We start from the raw sequence: 14,623 nt of genomic DNA on the forward strand, positions 1-14,623 counted from the left end.
AGATGAAAAAAACAGGGGGGGCACCAAATTACAGCTGAATATTTGTCCTTTTAAAAGGCCCAGACACACCAAACCGACATCAAAGAACTAGTGGCAACGGAGGCAGACTGTTGTGTGGCCTCAGGCCGCCTGAGTCTCCACCAAAAGGTGGCATTTGAACACACCGCAAAGACTACAGTTGACGGCCAAACAGGGTGTACGTTCTGAACCTGCCTGAGAGGAAAACACTCTCCATACTAGCACACAGCAGTAGTCTGTACTTGTCATGAAAAAAAATGGAAACCAGGAGACTGAAGGGGCGGATTCAAGACGCTAGTTAGCCAGTTAACACACTAACAACACAACCCAACGTTGAAAGACCAAGGCATATTTACTGTGCGCTAGTAAATAATAACACAAACAATTCAGAGCCGTTTCTGCTAAAGAGCTCAATGACTTAAAAAACAGTTTTATCGAACATGACACATTTGTTTCAATCTAACTTCCGTTTCTCTTCTCGTGCACAGAGCTGAACTGCCAATCAGAGTGGTTTCACTCACCACCAGCTCCGTCATCTCTAACGCAGATTCAACATGCTGAATTGGCTGGAAAAAAAGCAGCCAAGGACCAACATATATTATTATATACTGCAAGTTATTTACCATTTTCCAACTGTACATTATGTCACCAAAGGAAAACTTTGTCAACATCTGTTTTATCACATAAGATAAAGTTTTCAGTCTGTTCGTTCCACTTTTATCATTTTTACTGCAGTACATTGCATCTAGTGCACTGAAAAAGCAGTTGGTTTATTATCATTATTATTATTATTATTATTATCTTATTTGTATGAATAATAATTTATGTAATTTTTTTTTTGAAAAATCGATTCTTGGTGTCCATGTAGCAATACGATATTGACATGCAAAAATATCCCGATATTATGCTGTATCAGTTTTCACCCTACTCCTATATAGTGTAAAATAAAAAAACAAGTTATATTAGTATGCAATTCCTTAACACTCCATACGGACAAGTTTTTAACTAGCCTAAATACTTCAACAGTTAGTTTCCTGAAATTGGCTTTGGTGTGCCACCCCGCGATTTTCTGTGGTGCCGTCTGCCTGTCCCTAAAAAATTGGGTGCGCCCGTGTTGGAGATTGATAAATATGTTGTACAGAAACAAAGAAAAATGCTTTTCTGGGAATCTGACCATCTTTTTAATTAACTTACATTTAATCTGATTTGCAGTCGAAAGTTTCCCAATCAACAGACAATTAATGTCTAGTGCATCCTCCGGAAATCCCAAAACGCATTTCCCCTGGGGCTGAGCGATGGTGCAGGAAGTGCCAGTGGTGTGTCTCTGGGTGGTCTGATGTGGCCGTGGGCGAGACTTTAATGTAGCTACATGTCCACTGTATACTGTACATTCACCAGTAATGACTAACAGACCCGCAGTCTGCCTGTAGGGGCCTTACACGCCATGCCTACACATGCATATGCTCCACTTTAATGGCAGCCTTCAGACTTTATTTGAAGTGTGCTATAGTGTTCAGGAAAAAAAAAAACTGAGCCCGGATTTTTCATAAGGGAGGAAAAACACGACTCGGAGGACCTACAGTGCCCTAAGGCTAATATTTGACCCTGGTGGGTTCATTATATAAAGTGGCCATTTAAATCTTTGGATAATTACAGTTTGGCTGCTTTGTGGTGGTTCTTTTTAAAGCATATATGGATCTCAGCTTGCCAAACATCTGGCTGGGATATTATATGTGACACAGGCTGCAGACATAATTCTAAAAATGTATATTGTCAGGCAAACTAGGCCAAACAACGTAACTTAATTTGAAGGTCTGTGCAGCTTTTACCAAATGTATTCTCTCCTCCTGTGAAGCTGAACTTGGACATCTAAACTACTAGTTAACAAACATTATGAAAGTGTGAAAGTGCTCCATGCCAGTCCAGTCTATCAGAGAGCAAAGGGCACATTGTAACACAAGGTGCAGAGTCTGTTCAACAAGTGCGAAGACATAAACCAAAAACAAAAGGCACAGAGTTAGTGCCTTGGGACTGATTGGCAGGTTGGGGTCGTTGGGTGACCCTTGACCTTTTTAACCCCAAGGAATGTTGTCGTGCTGGTGCGCGTATTGTTCCAGCCTCCCAGAGGAGCCCCAGCCGTGTATCAGATGAATGTGAACGCTGAATGTTCCTGAGGGCTTCTCCTTTCGCCCCACTAAAAAAACCCTCCTTTTTCTTCCCCTAATCCTTTCTTTTCTGCTCTTCATCCTCAGACTTTAACAAACAAAAGGTATCAACAGGTCTGAGAGTGGGCTGTTGTTGTCGGTCTGAAGTGCACATGCATGCAGAGAGGCCGCGCTGTAACGTTGGTGCCAGGCTGACTCTCCTCACTGACCTAAATGACCAGCAAAGATGCAGTAAAAGGCGTCTAAAAGGGGAAAAAAAACGTCTTTACCCTATTGCTCATCAAATAAATTGCTGTTTTTATTGGTCCACTGTCCAGATCTAAGAGATCTGAGAGTATCTTCAGGCAGTCTGTGAGTCTGGCTCTGGAGGAAGTCACCAGCAGTAGAAGGAGACTGACAGATGAGAGGGCCAGACAGACAATTACTGGCCAGGTATGTCCTTTATATCCACCTAGGGCTGGTCAGAGGAAATGGAGGAATTTATGATGTCATAAAAAAGTGCCAGAAGAGAGGTGCCTGAGAACAGGTTGTCTCTGGAGCCGGAGCCATAAAAGACACCCGCGGCTACCACTCCCTCCCCCTGACCACCACCCGAGAGGATAACACTAGACTGAGCGCCGGCGGGTCAGAGCTGCCAGAGATGTACTGTGTGTATATTTCGACCTCATCTGTAAACAAGTCATAATGTGGCAACATTTTGTAAACAATACAAATGTTTCACTGAATAATGAATCCTTGGCAAAACTAGGGATGGCGAGTTACAAAATACTTTTGTACAAGTACCATTTAGACAAAATTTTTAATATTTTCATCTTATGGTACTTCGTCCTCAACAACACTTCAACTGAAAATATTTTGATTTTTTTCCTTTTACATTTTTGTAAAAACAATTTCAGATTTTCACATGCAAAATACACAATGAGCTCATATATATTGTGCATCTGTTAAAATCTCCAACAATAAATGTATCAAGTGATTAGGGCTGCGACTAAAAATTATTTTCATTATCAGTTAGTCTGCAGCATATTTTCATTATGAATCAATTCATCGTTTAGTCTATAAAATGTCAAAAAATTGTGATAAATTCGAATTACAATTTCCCAGAGCCAAAAAGTGACATCTTATATTTGCTTTTTTGGTCCAAAACCCAAACACTCTTCATTAATTGTCATAAATGTAAAATAAAAGCAGCAAATTCTCACTAGTAAGAAGCTGGAACCAACAAATGTGTAACATTTTGGCTTGACAAATTACAAACTTGATTAATTTTCTTTTGATCGACATATCAATTCATCAGCTAATCCTTGCAGCTCTACAACTAATTCATGCTGACGTATTACCACTATTGCAAACGTAAAGGATGTGAATGCTATTAAAATCTCTATTTTTCTTCACAAATACAGAAAGGAACCTTAAACGCCATGTGAAAAATAATCTTTTAGCCCAGCTGACAAAACTGGGCAGCTTTGGGATCATTTACATCATTAAAAGCTTCTTTTATGCGTCTCCCCCTGAATTTCTAGCCCACTCTATACAGTTTAAACCACAACAAAAAACAAACTTAACAGAGGAAACATCTCCAACAAGAGAAGCACCATCTGTCGACTCACACTAAGCAGGTGTAGGGAAGAGAAAGCCTAAAAACGTTCTAAAGGATACCCCTTCCTCTTTGCACACACATCTATGTACACACACACACACACACACACACACACACACACACACACACTACAAAAGATAGAGACACACTCTCAGTCTCAGTGTTTGTTGAGAAAAAAAGGAAGAGAGAAGGTGGTTATTTGCTCTACAACCTCACTAAGGAGGTTTCCCATTGTAAAAAGGAGTGGCTGCACAGCCCCGTTTCCTTTCATCCCTCTCCTTGAGGCACGCTGCCTTTGTCTTACAGAGGACAGAACAACCGGCCTCCCGGCCACGCTACACTGGTCAAATACCTGGGAACCACCACAGGCCGGGTGGGAAAAACAACAAGAGGAGGAGGAGGAAGAGAAAGAGGAGTTTGGGGGTAAGGTGTGAGTGTTAATCTGAGGAAGACTGACCGACCAGCTCAGAAAAAAAAAGCGCCTTTAAATAAAACCAGTTATTAAATATCAAAAGGAAAAAGGAGGGAGTTGAACTATGAACACCTGGTGCCGAACTTCAAAAAGATGTTGTTGACACCGAAGAAAAATGTTGCGTACAATTTTTTAAATCATTACCACCTGTTTTGACTTTTCTTCCCCCTTTTTTTATTAAAGGTAGCAACTGTATGTGTGCAATTAAGGACTCGGAGGTTAAGGAAGGCAAGTCTAATGTGTGTTTTTTTTCTCCTTTTTTTCCTCCTTCCAATTCTGCACTTTCATGCCAGCTCAGCAGAATGAAGGCAGTTCCTGTATACGAGGCACTGTATAGGGGTGAAGTGAGTTTAAGTCCTCCCTAAACCCGACCGCAGCCGGCTGAATGTAAAGCTTTACGTCCCAGTCCACACGGACTGCCTCTGCAACCAGACCTCACTGTCACATCTCATAAAGCAGAGCTCAAGCAGTGGGGTTGTGTTTAAAGCCAGGGGTAAAGATGAGGCAAAATAAGGACAAATAAGGAGGAAAATAAGAATGCACCCATTCAGGAAACTGTAGAGAAAAGAGTGAAAAGCTCTCGACAAAAGCTCTTTAGCTGAAACTCCGATGGCATGTCTCCAGTACTCTGAATACAAAAATATACTTTCGGGACAAATTGCAGCAGGAAACATAAGAAAGTGAAAAAGCCATTGAGGGATTTTTAAGACCATAATCCTCTCTTCTTATTTCTAGTTTTTGCGGAGCTGTTCGAGAGGGAAGCGAGAGGACCCACAAGTTTATTTTCAAATAGTCCACAAAGAATGCCTGTCATTTCCTGGCGTTCCCCACTTCCATATGAAAGCCCCCTTTCCTTTAGGAACAATGGGAAAGATTCCAAAATTTCCATGGGGAGTTTCTTGCGTGGTGGGACAATGGAGAGCATGTTGTGACAGAATTGAGATGGGCTGTTTTCTCCCAGCTGTGACAAGATCGGGACTAATGCGGGTTTTTTTGTCTTACAGCTACCACACGTCATGATTAAAAGCGGGCTGTACAACAGCTGTAACGTCTCATAAATGAGCCGAGAGTGAGGACCAATGGCCGACCTCAGCGTGTCTTTGACATATCTCTAGGGAAAAATCTTAGTGTGAACTAGGGGTGCAACGATATACTGGTTTTGTGGTATACTGTGATATGAACGTTGACAATTATCATACCGTGTATATTTGCTTATCTATGATATTTAAAAAAGAAATGCAACCTTTATTTTAATTATCTTCAAAAGGGAGATTTTTTACTCATACTTCCATTCAAAAATGTTTTCAAGTCTTAATTTTAAGTGATTTGAACATTTGTTAAACCAGAACTGAACATTCTGTTTTCATCTCTTTAATGCTCATTCTTGCTGATAATAATTTGGTAATTCCATGATACTGTGAAACCGTGATATTTTCTGAGACTTCATGGTTGTCGTACTGTGACGATCTCATAGAGTTGCAACCCGAGTGTGAACTTCAAGATAAAAGGAGCTCCTGAAGCATCAAACAGTTTGGACAAGTGTTGGACTTTATGAAGCATAGAGGAGAGAGATAAAATCAAGATGTTCTGAAGGCTTTTAACCGGCTTGCCTTGTAATCTGTGTTTTACGATCTAGAGATGTACCTGTAACACACACTCATCTACACACAGTCACACACAAGCCTCAAGAGTTTCTTAATTAACCAAAAGATCGCGTTTGATCCCAAAATGGAAAGAGTTCAAATGTCATTTGTGTTCCTGAAAGGGCCAATGGACTCTTGAAAGCCACCTGGCTTGACCTGAGCAGACCCGCGCCTTTGGCTAGACAAGAGGTCAGAGGTCATCCACTCAACTATATAGGCAGTATGTCGAGATGCCTGAGGCAGAGTGCAGGGGTCTCCACCACCTAACCTTTCCATTTACCCAACACTGCAACCGCACACCCGAGGGAAGCACAAACACGCACATATGGACACGCAGGTTCCTGCTGCTATAAACTCACTCACCCCTTGACTTCATTTACCTGTGATGCATGAAGCAAAGACCTCCGCCAGAAAATTTTGAACAACTAACACTTGATTTCCTACAATTTTTATGCAACGGCTTGTGCCATTCCTGCATCAATTCATCATGTAAATGTTTAATTTTGTCAAAATAAATGTCTGCTACTTTCATGTTTTTACAAGCAAAAACAAATGCACAAATGCACATGTTCTAAATATCAAGAGTGCCTTATCTTGTTTTCCCCCCAAAAAATCTCCACCTGCAATAAAGTCTGAGCTTGAAAAATCAACAACACAAGCATTACCTCACTCTTTTGTAAATTTAGTTCATTATCCACAGGGCATGTGTGCTTTTTTATGTCTTCCAGATGACTCAGAAATAATGAATTTAAAAGTTTGCATATTGTATTTTAATGACTGAAAATAGGGGGAAGCAAGTATGTTAGCTTTTTTTCCCTTCCTCCTCATTTGTGTGTTCAGTGTTTGATAGCAGCAGGGAAGGAGCTGGGTGTCTGCTGAAAGTCATGTGATAGTAGGAGATGGGACTCCCTGATGCTAACATTACATTTTAACTGACTGACAAAAACAATAGGGGCATTATTTTTTTAACTGGAATTGTTCTAAGAGACGAAGATGATGTGGAGGTGACGTGCGGTCGAGAACCTCTCCAACCGTGATAGCAGGTTGCCTCTGGACGTAATTGCAGGTTGGTGAAGCTCGTCACGTGTGATGATGAGCCACACAGGAATGATGATCATAGTTCCAGCAAGAGATAAGATAAGCCAACACGCAACCACCCCTCCACCAGCACAACAGGAGCAGGAAGACCGTGGCTTTGCTCCATTCACTCAGCTGAGAGCAGCTCAAAACTGAATTAAAGCCCTACAACAGATATGCACTCGGACTGCTCAGTGCTGTGAGGGAGCAGGAGGATGCTGCTTTTCCTCTTCACGAGGGACAAAGTGAATTATATGTACACTCAGCCCTGAGAGGGACGGAAGTGAGGCTGTCATCAGCACCTATTATACACTGTACATTTCTCATAGGGATGCACAATATTGGATTTTTTGCCAACATATATCAAGTCGTTAGGCCAATAACTGATGTCGATATAGCCACTTTTTTCCGCACCTAAATTTACTTATTTCCTCTTCTGTAGTGGAAATAACATCATATAATGCATACACTTATTGTGATAATCCACCAGCAGATGGAGACATGAAATACAAAGTGTATGTAATATTCATTCATTGTGCAAAATAAGGAAATTACTTAGGGTTGTTGTTCTATACATGCTCACTTTGTCAATACAAAAAGAAAAATATCAGTTTGTGATCTCAGCAGAAATCAGCATGCTGGCCGATTTGGATATTTAATTTTAAAGCCAATATCTGCTGATACGAATGACGTGCTGATATTATTGTGCATCTCTAACTCCTCAGGCAACATAAGACAGAACACTAGAAAATTAAAGTACAGGCAGTTAAATGTCAGCATCATAGGTAAATGTTTGTTCTCCAATAAAAAGCCATGCATTTTTCATTAAAGCAAGCTGTGTACAATCCATAGCCAGTAAAATGTAGTGCTGCACTAAGCGTCTAGACCCTCCATAATCTAAATGGCAGAAGAATTTATGGAAGCTGCCTCATTAACCTTAAGGCATATTAGTGCTTGGCACTGCACGCTGGGAGACTGAGCACGGCAAAGTCTCCTTAAAGAAAGATGGTCTCAGCTGCATTAAATTACCTGGGGGGTCAAAGCTGAGTAGAGCCAAAACTGTGGCGCTCGTGCTGTTTATTTGGTCAGTGCATCCTCTCTGAGTGCCCACCCTGAAAATGGCAGTCTGGCTGTTTTTTGCCATGTGCTTGAGGCCCAAATTCCGGGAGGAAGTCAGATGCGCACAGACTGTTTCCGAGAATTCAGGATGCGCAAAAACCACGCAAGTAGTCTAGTGCACTATTCCAATTTCTGTCTGCATTAAAAAACATAAGTCATGCGTCCATGTTGCACTGAGTCTCATCACGAGACATTTTAATTACACTAGTTTGTTTTTTAGTGCATTTTCTGGCCACGTTACGCACCCGACGGATCTCATCATGAGTCACGGCTTGGCGAGAGACGGCTGGCGGCAGTGAATGATCGCTGTCTGCTTTCTGTTCTTCAGGTGTCTCACTCGGATTCTTTGGGGCAGGAGGTTTACTGTTAATGTCGATACAATGACAGATGGTCCACACAATGCCGGTGCGCATTGTTCAGCTGAAAAATAATAGCCACCATTTATCAGTGTTCGCCGACTTTCAGGCCCGATAGGAACAGCAGAGTGAAATGAATCAAAGTTATATTGTTTGGGAGGCTCCCACCAGGATTCCTGTGGGCCGCACTGGCTCTTTAAACATAGCGTTAAAACTTTCCAAGCGGCGGAAACAAGCATTTATCTGTACACTGTGTACCATCGATGCGTCTCGCGGCGCTGTGTAAAAGTTGAAGTGTGCAGAAAAAGGCTGCAATCGGAATTTTTCCTCGAGTCGCATGGATGCTCTTATGAAATGACCGATGAAAGACACGCTTTTCTGTCCGCTGGCATGTTTCACATGCGCTCATTTTAGAGACGCCTCATTACTGCTGAGCGCCAACCCAACACACACTGTCACAGTTTCACATTCATTCAATGTGCATAAGCAGAATATTCACACTTTCTACGATTAATTAACAGAGTTAATAAAAAAAAGCACAATTTACTCTAAAGTTTGCACAGATTCTGGATTTAACAAAAGCAACACTAGTTTTAGGTTATGCATTTTACGTGATGGCATACTTACAACATTTCCTGCTAGTGAACCAGCAGGATTCACTGTCCTGCCGATGCGATTTCTTCAAGTCTGCTACTATTTTTCTCTCGCATCACTTCCGTCCGAGCCCAACTCTCCACCGACTGAGCGTCTGCCTCTCTGATCCACAGATTACGTCTGTTTGAGATGCAGGAGGGAGGGCATCCGGTTTACAGGGATCACCGGGAGGACCAGGATTGGCTCAGAGGAGATAGCTTGATAAAATGCGCGCATGCCATTGGACGGCGAGGGCACGCGGGGAGAAAGAGGGGGTGACTGTCGTGTATTATTCAGGAGAAACCGGGTGGGGAGTGGAAGAGGAGGATACTCGGGGGCAAAGCGGCATATGCAGACAATACCCTGTGTCTCAGAAATTTCATTGGTGGGTTTATCCACCACGGTTTATGGCTTCCAATAATGTCCTCATGTGGACTAACAGGCAAATTGGAGCACTTATGTTAACCCCAGAGTGTCTGTGGTAGCTATTAGTGTTTATAATGACCTCAGAGTTCTTAATATAGGCTCTGGGATCACTATAATAACCCCATAACGGCAATTTCATGTAGGAAAAAATGATGTGACAGAGAAAACTATAAGATTTACACCATGACAGCTTTGTCCTATTTCAAGATAAAATATGCCGGACTAACCAGATGGAAGGGAACAACTATAAATAAATCAATTATTTTGCAACATCAAACCTCAAGAAAGTCTGTGCGCGCATGTGACTTGTATGTAGGCTACGAGACAGCTGGAACTGCAGAATTTTCCACACAGGAGTAGGGGAGGAAATGGTGCATGGATAATTCTCTCTTCAGATCCTCTGGTACTCGCGCCGAGAGTACTCAGCTGAATCAATACTGCTCAAAGCTTTCTCATGTTCCCCTTCTCACATCAGTGCTACTGTTGGGAGGCAGCGGAGTCCAGGGGAAAGTCCATTTTAGGGCGTTTTCTAGAGATGATTATTTGAATTTTTTTGTTTTAAATGCCACCACTCCTTCTATAGAGGGATGATTATAATGCTAAATCACCCCTTGACCCACAGGCCTCCTGCATACGCACAGATTCACATCCATAATACAGACTACGAGTTGTTAACCTGCATACTGAGCCGGTGTGTGAGCAGACAGAGAAATCCTAATAACCACAGCGGGGGCTCTTCTCTGACCGGTAGCCATGGTGATTGAACACATTTCTCCACACAGCAAGAAAGGCAGTCTGTCTGTGCTGCACCACACAGGCCTTTATTAGGCCCAGACCCCTCGGACTGGAAGGAAGGAAGCACCAAGTGGAGGATCACACCCATTTCTTTGTGACTCTACAATTTTACGACAGTCAAGAGGCCGTCCACCACAAATTAGCTCTTCTCTGGGAGCTCTTGTCTCCGTTAAACCGATAAAATAGCACGCTCAAATCTCAACAAAGCGGCACATCATCTGATTATTGTGCGGATTTGAAGGCTGATTTGCATAACTGGTGGGAATGATGCTCTCAGAAGTATAGCACCTAGATTTATTCGGTATTCAGTCTAATTTCAAACATCCAAACGAGAGCAACAGCCTTGGCTTGATTTCCTTTAAGCTTCTAATCTCTCTTTCCTCTTAATTTAGCTGCAGCTTCAATCACAGCTCTTTCACAAATCTAACCGTGTGGGAGTTTCATGTGTGTGACTGCTATCATGTGAAAAACCTCATAATTCCATATTCGCTGAAATTCATATTTTCATTTTAATTGAGGAGTCACGTGGTTCTCTGTGGGTTTTAAGATTCTGGCAGCACTTTCTGACAAGGCAAACTCTATAACAGATCTGTAAATTGTAACTTTTATTTCAGTTATAAGCCATCAGTATGAACTATAGGTGGCTGGTGATTATTCTTTAGGGCTCTTTCCTTCCCATATACCACAGAGAACCCATTTATTAATCATTTATTTATGATATCAGACTTGAAGCCTGACTAGAGAGTGGGAAAAGTGATTACCTCTTACTAACTTACCGTTAAAACTCCATACATGATTGCTTTTAAGTTATAAAGTATTAAAGGACTTAAAGCCGCATTATTACTAAGGATGGTACTTGATTACTTAATTTGGATGCATTAGTTCAATGTATAAAGCAATCACCTGTGTAAGAGAAAATATGTATATATATGTAAAATGACCCTTCTCTATGATAAAAGTTTACGTTCTTTGGACAGGACACAGTGATGTTACTTATATCTGATTATATGCACAGATCCATATAGCAACAATGATAGACCTGTACAACTGCAGATAGCGTTCAATGATTGCAGTCAGACATATCATATCGCATCGTATTGTGTCGTGTTGTATCGTATCGTATCACATCCTATTGCATCACATCGCATTGCATTGCATCATATAAAAGCTTAAGTTGCTACAAACTGCACCATAGTTTTATGACTTTATAGTCACACCACAACGAGGCTGTAAAGCCATGTTTGGTTGCAGATAAATATTTTAAGAGTTTTGCCACCCAAGTCATGCAAAAAGTGAACTAGAGGTGTAACTCACTCTTACTCTTGCAACGTTAATGAAAGTGTAAAATTTGTATTCAGCCCTTATTTTGGATCCCCTCCAAAATTGAATGGGTTCATCCTTGGACCATACCATATCCTTCCATCAAGTTCAATGAAAATCGAACCAGCAGTTTTTCTCTAATCCTGCTGAAAAACTTCCTTGGGTAAGGGTAATGAAGTGCATCGCATCACATTTTCGTGTTTTCCTGCTTTTGCTCCCATTTCATCAGCTCTGAGTCATTTCACCTATGGTGAGGATATCCCTGAAGCAACTAATTTGGCTACCATTCTGTAATTTTCACTTGTTGTAAATTGCAAAATCTTCTCACAATCAATCACATGCATCCAAAATGTGTTTTTATCATTTTGCAAACATGTCTGTCTGCTTACCTCATAACAGTGCTATATTTTTTGCATAGGGCAATGTGCAGCCATGTCTGTGTAAGCTAGACTGATGTGCATATTTACTCTCAGGTCCATATGTGTGTGTGTGATCTAGGCTCAAGCCAGCCCTGGACTCAACACAAATGGAAAGTGTCCGATGTGCTACTGTTGATTACCATGACAACGTAATAAGCTGAGGCTTAAAACCATGGCTGTCCCACACTGTGCCTAGTAAGAGTGACATCTCCAACTGCTTCAGTAATTAGCTGTCTAACATGCTGTCATCCTCCACAGATGGAGCACATACTGTACAGTAGGCCACTCAACATTTCTGAGAATTATCCAGTCACACACTTTAAAGGAATATTTTCACATTTTGAGAAATATTTTTATTCCGTTTCATGTTGAGAGTGGGCCAAGTATGAGTAAGACTCTTACAGTAAACATAAAGCTAAAACCACCAGGCAGTTAGTTTAGCTAAATTTGTGTTTGTATATTGTGGAGCTCAACTCCAAAAACATGCTGTCTTCATGTATCTGTTCTTCATCACAGTATAGTTTTCTCATCATGCATGCTAGTTCTGGACTGTAAGGAAGCCCAGATGAGTCCAGCAGCTCTTTTGTAACATGTTACATTTTTTAACTGCAATATCTGGTAAGTTTAAACAATATTATTATGTTTTAGAAATTATCTGATCGGATGATTGCTATGAAAACAACGTTAAAACAGTTGCATGACAGAAAGTTTGTTGATTTGCCATGTAAACAATTTGTTTAAAGCTGGTTGTTGACTGTGTTATGTTCACTTTTGGTTTAATTCATTCCTATGTTAGCTTATGTTAGCAGGAACATATGGGTTGTTTGCCTAAAAATATTACACATGCAGATAAAAAAATATCTGCAGTTGAGGAGTGAAGATAATGGCAACTCTCCCCTAGATTACAAACCAATAGATGATGATGTCATGGTAGCTATGTCCACTAAAAGTATTTTTCTTTAAAAGTTTCAGCAGTTAAACCTTACAAAGTGTGCTGGGCTTTGTAGTCAATTTTTATAGTAGCCAAACAGTTGAATTACAACTTTTAAGCCCATCACATGATGCCATTGGACACCAACAGACATTTCCCATAGCCTTAATTTGTGAAAGAGGCATTGGTATATCAATTAATTTTTTGAGCGTCACAATCCCCACAAAATGAGTCGTTTAACTACCGGGATTTGAGGCATTCAGTCCAGCAATATTTGGAAAGTCCAGAAGAGCTGAACAATTAAATAATTTTATCCCATTCAAGTTAGCGGAGGGCTAAACTGGAGGTATCCAGTTCAGCCAGTGGCTCTTGTGAGCTTGCTCTGTGGGCCCAGTGATGCAGAAGCGGTGGAATCATACAATTTTTGACATGCCAATTGAATGTTTTTGGCTTCATGCGCCACTAAGCAACTTTTACAGGAATGAACGGGGTCCAACTTTGCTCCCAGGTCTCTTATATCCATGCATTGGACCCAAAAGTACATTTCCCATTGATTTACATTTAAACCAGAAGTAGCCAGTTCAGCCAAGTGTTTCTGGTGTGCCTGCTCAGGCACTATGCAGAAGCAGTGCAAATCATTCAAATAATTTTTTTATGTGTCAGTTGAACAGTTTTGGCTTCATGCGCCAGTAAGCAACTTTCATAGGAGTGAACAGGGTCAGGGCCTCAATACCGCATCCAGTTCCCTTTGTGCATCTGGTTTATCTGCGAGCTAAACAAATGTGCACATGCCCACCATACAGGGCTATTGTGCTTTGGGTAATTTGGGAATCCAGATATGAAGTGTTTTTCTGAAAGAAAACCGAGGATATTAGCAACAACAATCACCACCATCGCTTTTTTTTTTTTTTTTTGCCTCCAAACATGAGTAGCTATAAAAGCTTGGTTATCATTAGACACACACAGGTTTTGTTTACTTGATGGGTCAAAAAATCTACATATGACTGTTTTCTGGTAACTGTTATCATACAGCTAACTGCGAAACCACATTGTGAGCGCCTTATCTCACATCATCAACAGTATGGCACAGTCCCCGGCAACTCCGGACCACCTCCACCAACCCCGCGTACAACTCTGCCATCATGGAAGCCTCCTGTTGGGTTTCATTCTTGCTCGATGCCAGGAGCAAATTCTCCGTCTCAATTAATCACTGAGTTTCTAATGGAATGCTTCCCTTCAGGATGAGGCCCATCACAGAGGGGGCTGCAGTCAGTGCTGTCGGTGAAGCTGCTCTGATTGCCTGAATACACTCCCAGCTTTGGAGTCACTGCAGATGTCTGCTAATTGTGGTGATTATGGTGAACGGAGGGGGGTAGGAATATGTAATGAATTTCCCATTGCTTTCATGCCTCACATCCTTTGGTTATGTGCATCTGCTATACAAGCGGAGCATCCGCAGGGTTTGGAGAGGGACAAAAGTGACATGGGGGATTGGGCACAGGCTTTTGGACAGACAGCTATTCTAACGGCAAGTGCCGCCAGATTGGGTCCATTTATTCTTTTAGTTCTGTTCATTTCTGATACAATGCTGATTTTAATTCCTCTCCTCCACTCTTCTACGCTATGCTCCTGTTCTGCAACTTCTTTTT

This window comes from Plectropomus leopardus, chromosome 12 (genome assembly GCF_008729295.1).
Source record: "Plectropomus leopardus isolate mb chromosome 12, YSFRI_Pleo_2.0, whole genome shotgun sequence".
Lineage (NCBI taxonomy): Eukaryota > Metazoa > Chordata > Actinopteri > Perciformes > Serranidae > Plectropomus > Plectropomus leopardus.